The sequence below is a fragment of the Capsicum annuum genome, chromosome 11 (assembly GCF_002878395.1).
Source record: "Capsicum annuum cultivar UCD-10X-F1 chromosome 11, UCD10Xv1.1, whole genome shotgun sequence".
Taxonomy (NCBI): Eukaryota; Viridiplantae; Streptophyta; class Magnoliopsida; order Solanales; family Solanaceae; genus Capsicum; species Capsicum annuum.
In genome coordinates this window covers 193,693,015-193,698,913 of record NC_061121.1, presented here as the reverse complement: position 1 = coordinate 193,698,913, position 5,899 = coordinate 193,693,015, and the positions used below count along the sequence as shown (strand labels likewise).

At 34.6% G+C, this 5,899-nt stretch overlaps 1 long non-coding RNA gene across 3 annotated transcripts in view; it reads left to right on the top strand.

The window, feature by feature from the left end:
* LOC107848389 overlaps window positions 1–5,592 on the top strand; it is an 11,906-nt gene extending 6,314 nt beyond the window's left edge. For all 3 annotated transcript variants that reach the window (XR_007046968.1, XR_007046967.1, XR_007046966.1), the window contains one exon: window positions 3,985–5,592. This is a non-coding gene — a long non-coding RNA (uncharacterized LOC107848389). The remainder of the gene's footprint in view (window positions 1–3,984) is intronic.
* The last annotated feature ends 307 nt before the right edge of the window (window positions 5,593–5,899 follow it).

Below are 5,899 nucleotides of genomic sequence, written 5' to 3'. Positions count from 1 at the left end.
CTGTTTACAATGCTTAGCTGCATGTAAAATAGCATTTGCTTCTACCTCTATACTATCTGTATATTGTTGAGGTTTTGCATTGGCATATAGCACATCACCATTCCCACCCCTTCGGCAAAAAGCATATGGACTGCCACTTTCTTCCCTTCTGACCGCCCCATCAGTATTATATTTCACCCTTCTTCTGGCATCTCCCATAGAACTTTTGTCACCTTGATATTGTTTTTGGCCTTAGCTAACTCCTGAAAAATTTGAGGCCATTCCATAGAGAAGACCCTTCTAGGTTGTCTGACTATCAATAGAAGCCTCAGATTTCTTGTTATGTTGTGAATGATTCTCAGACCTGTAGTGTTCTTGTTCTCATGCTTCTTTCTGTTTCTTCTTCTCCATAGTTCCCATAGAATGATGCTAGGAAGAGCTTGATAATAAGATTGTTCTTTCACCTTCACCTCAACCTCCCACCACTTTAAGATAGTACCCCTTAGAGTCAAATCTTGAATAGATATACCTGCAAAAGAAGAAAAGTAGGACCAAGTCATGTTAGCATAGGGTGACCTTCTGAAAACATGTACAAGTGTCTCCACTGAAGGTTCCTTACAACACCAGCATTTAAAAAGTCCCTGCATCCCCCATCTTCTTGCATTGTCATCAACTGGTATTCTGCTTTTCCATAACCTGCACATAAAGAAACATATTTTGAAAGGCAACCCCTTAACCCAAATAAACTTATAAATATTGTTTAGATTTCCCTTGTTTCTGATATACTGCCAAGCACTTTGAACTGTGAAATCTCCCTTTGGATCCATTGTCCACATTGGGATGTCCTTGCCTTTTCCTATAGGTGGTTGAACTTTAGTAAGAATATGCTTAGCCATTTCTGGTGTGAACATATTTTTAACTAACTGGCCATCCCATCTACCTTCTCTTGTGATATCCTTGACTTTTTGGTACTGTAAATTCTCCTCCCAGTTTCCTTCCATTAAGGAAACTAATCACCATATCCAGTCCAATTATCTAGCCATAAATTAGAATTGCCTTCCTTCAACTTCCATATTATCAAATGTTGCACCAAATCTCTAGAACTTAGTATCTTTTTCCAAACCTATGAACCCCCTGAACTAGTTTTCCATACCAGTTGTGTAGGATGCTCCTTTCTGCAATATTTATTGAACATGTACTCCTTCCAAATGGAATTTGTAGTCTTAAATGTCCACCAAAGATTACAGAATAATGCCATAGAAACATTATACAATCTTCTAAATCCCAGTCCTCCTTCCTCTTATGGTAGACACACATCCTGCCATTTCACCCAGTGCTTACCCTTTTCTCTAATTTTACTACTCCAAAAGAATTTAGAAAGAACCTTTTACTTAGCATTCAGTACATTTAGAGGTGGATTCAACACTGGTAAACAGTGAATAGGAACACTCTGTAACACATGCTTAATTAACACTACTCTACCTCCATATGAAAAAAAAATTCCTTTCCAATTTTGAATCTTATTTGCTATCCTATTCATCAGCTGCTGATAATATTCTTTTTTCTTCCTCATATAGAAAATAGGACAACCAAGATATGTGAAAGGAAAATCTTTCCTCAATATGCTTGTAGCAACTTTTTCTAATATTTGCATTCCATTAGAAACCCCTTTATGCAAATATATTGCACTTTTTTCTTTGTTGATCTTCTGCCCAGATACTACTTCATATTTGTCCAAAGTGTTAGACACCAACTGCAATTTTCTCACTTCAGCTTTGCATAGTATAATTATGTCATCTGCAAAAGCTAAGTGATTCAATTTAGGACTACTTCTTGGCATCCCAAACAGCTTAAAATCTTTTTCCTGCATCAATTTTTTCAGATTCCTAGACAAAACTTTAGCTGCAATAATGAACAAAGTAGGAGACAAAGGATCTCCTTGCTTCAATCCCCTTGAAGATTTAAAAAATCTTTTTGGTTGCCCATTTAAGAGAATTGAATACCAATTATTCTCTAACAATCTATACGCCATGTCTATAAGCCTTTCAGAGAAACCCATTTTCCTCATCACCTTGATAAGAAACAGTCATTCCACCCTATCATATGCCCTCATCATGTCAAGTTTCATGACCATATTAGGAGGTTTACCCCTTTTCTCATTTCTGAAACTATTTCCTGCACCACTAATGCATTCTCAGCTATACTTCTTCCCTGAATAAAACCTGCTTATTTTGGAGAAATTAACTGTGGTAACAAGCCTTTAATCCTTTCATGAATGATTCTTGAAAAGATTTTATTCACAAAATTACTGAGAGATATAGGTCTCATATCTGAAAAGTATTCACTACGAACTTTTTTGGTAGTAAAACCAATTTAGTATGAGTAATAAACCTAGGAAGTTGGAAACCACAAAAGAAAGAAATTACCATTTTATGAATATCCTACTTTATGATTTCCCAAGCATCCTGATAAAAAGCCCTAGTAATACCATCAGGCCCCCTGCACTATTTCTGTTTAAACCCATTACTACATCTTTTACTTCATCCTTATTAGGAATACTTAAAATTTCCTTGTTCTGTTGTTCATTTACTAGATTAGGAACTTCATCTAACATAGAAAAATCCAGTGCATCCTTCTATTTATTAAACTGATTCTGAAAGAAATTAATAGTTAAATCAGCTATCTCTTGTGGTTCTTCCAACCACTTACCCTCTTCATTCTGAATTCTTCTGATTCTTAACCTACTCTTTCTTCATCTAACAATTGTATGGAAAAATTTTGTATTCGTTTCTGCATCTTTAAACTATTCATAACCTATTTTTTGTCTCCAAAACTCTTCTTTCCTCTTCAAATGCAAATTTAGTTCAGCTTGAGCCTTGCTCAAATTTGCTCTGTTCTCTCCACTGGGATTTTCCTCAAAATTCCTTTCTTTAACTTTGATAATATCTTCCAGTGGAAAATGTTACCAAAAGTTTCTTTGCTCCACTTTGACAAAGTTGTTTTCATTTTCTTCAACTTATGCTAAAATACTATGAAAGAATTTCCTTCTATCTCTGTTGTCTAGTTGTGTTTGATCACTTTCAAGCATGATTCTTCCTTCAACCACCAATTCAGAATTTCAATTCTGCATTGAATTAGAATAGGAGAGTAATTTGACCCACTTCTAGGTAGATGCTCCACATCCAAAGTCTGAAATAAACTCTGCAACCTATCATTGTACAACACTCTATCTAATCTTTTAAATATGCAAGCTTCATTTGTTCTCTCATTCCACCAAGTATATTTGCTCCCTTTAAATTGAGGTTCATCTAAGTTACACAAATTTATACACTGATTAAAATCTTGTGTTTCATTGAACGTAACTGGTAATCCCCCCAATTTTTCTTCTGCATTTCTTATGACATTGAAGTCTCCCCCTATTATCCATGGCTGTTGAATATCTACCATGTCTAATAATGATTCCCATAAATCTTGCCTTTCTGGTAAGCTATATTTAGAATATACTAATGTTACAATTAAAGAAACATCAGCATTATTGCTTTGTACCTTCAATGATAGTTATTTCTCTTCATTCTTCAGTACACTATACTCCACATTGTTATCCAAGAATGCCCATATCTTACCATTTACATTTACCATTGAATACCTCATCCCCAATCTTTTTTGGTACTCATCTATTGTCTGCTTATCTTGAAAAGGTTCCATAATCCCTATAAAATAGAAATGATGCCTTCTATGAATTGTGGTTAATCTGGCAAAGGTTTGTTGTGTATTGACAAACCTTATATTCTAAATTAATCCATCAATGATTTAATCTTAGCAGTATGGCTCCTTGTATGAATTGTGGTTGAGGTTGCATTACTCCCATTGTTCTTCTTTTTTCGTTTTACCTGTCTGCTATTCAATACCTCTATATGCTTTGGTGATAAATCTGCATCTTGAGAAATTCGATTGATATTATCTTCCAAAGTATTTTCATCCATGTCTTTTTTCTTTTTATTGTAGGTTTCCAATAGCTTATCTGAAATAGCTAAAGGAGAGATCCCTTCAAGCACCATCATGTCATCTGTTTCTCCATGCCACAACTGCATTTACTTCTCTTCTTCATCCTTCTTCAAACCTTTATTGGTACCATCCTTCAGTTTCTCTATTATGTTTTGAGTACTCTCATCCTGTTGAATATCCCTTTGCTGATTCATTTTTCCCTTGCCACTCCTGTTAGTTGTTGGCTTCCCTTTTTCCACTTCTGGAGTCTTTCCAAAACTTTGGTTAACCCAATCTTTAGTACTGACTTTTTGCTACTTTTGCTTGGTCTTCTTTCTGTTTCTCTAGGTCTGCAATTGTTGAGTCAGTCACTTTTTCTTGATCTTCTTTGTCCTTTAAGGTATTAAAAGAAGTGGACATTTTAATATCCTCATCATTATTTTCATTTACCTCTCCTATAATTCGACCAGACCTATCTTTTCTGAATTTATTCTTCCTTATAAGCCACTGATACTTATTGTTGTTTTATCTTCTGAAGTTATTCTGATGCTGAGGTTGCTAATTCTTTTGTTCACCAAAATCCTTATTCTTAGTATTTTCTTCTGTCTTCTTACTCTCCTTCTTTTCAAATAATTTCGGGTGAATTTTCCAATAACCTCCCTCATCATGTCCTTGTAAACAATAATCTTGGAAATACTTAAGCATATAATCATACTGAATCTTTATCCACTTAGACTTTATTTCCCAAGTAAGATCATTCTCTTCATTTATTTGTATCCTTTGTGGCAATACTTTAACTCTTGCACAACTAGGCCTAGTGTGAATTTTAGTAGCCATATCCACTGTGAGTGGCCTTTCTACTGCTATTACTATTGAGAAAATTACGTCTTTTGCAAAGAAATTTAGAGGAAGATCTAGCATGTAAATCTATGCTACTGCTATTAAAGTTTCAACATCAGCCTCAAACCATGGATCCCACTTCAGAGTTCTCATTTGGTAATATCTCTCCCTCGAATTGATGTAAAAGGCTGTTGTCGATAATAATTGAACATAATCTTCTAGCATATCTAGCCTTATTAATACATGTCTTTCATCCAACACGCCTATAGTACATTGAACTTTGATTCCACGCTGATTTGGAATCCTTTTTCTCAGTACTTCGATGTGAGGCTTGCCATACAAAAATTTACCTATAATTGCATATTGAAGTTTTTCTTGTATGATTAAGTTTTGAACTTCGGATGATTTTCACGTAATATTAGGTTCCCCATGCAACATTACTATGGGTTTCGGAGGAATCCTAATACTAGAATTATCCACTATTTTTGGCTTCAACAGATCTACAAACTTAGGAATATTAGTCATCTTTTGCTACTCTTTTATTATCTCCTCTACACTATACTTATTAATGTCGTTCGGTGGGATAGTCCCATCGGCTAAAGTGGCCATATTGGCCATAAAACTACAATTTTAAATATTGATGACGAGTATGGTTTGTAAGGATGACGGCTAGAGGTATAGGTGACACAAGTCTTAATAATTGAGTGGAGGTGACAATTACTTTATTATGAATTAAGAAAGTTGGGTAAGTTTGAGAATAACCCAGAAGTTTTTAAATTTATATTTTGATCCAAATATTACCTAATATAACGGAAAATGAAGGAAAAAAAAACGTGTTTCTCTCTCTTCTCATCCATTGTTGTTTTCTCTCTCTTAGCGATTTTTATTGTTCATTGTTGTTGCTGCTTTATTCATCATCTTCTACTTCATTATCATCATCTTTTACTTTATTATCATCTTCATCTTCTTATTATTGACCATTGTTGTTGTTGTTGCCATTACTGTTGCTATTTGATCAATTTCTTAGGTCAAATTTTGTTTCGTACATCACTTTCCACTTTGGCATTACTTCATAGGAGACTTTGGTAAGTCAAAT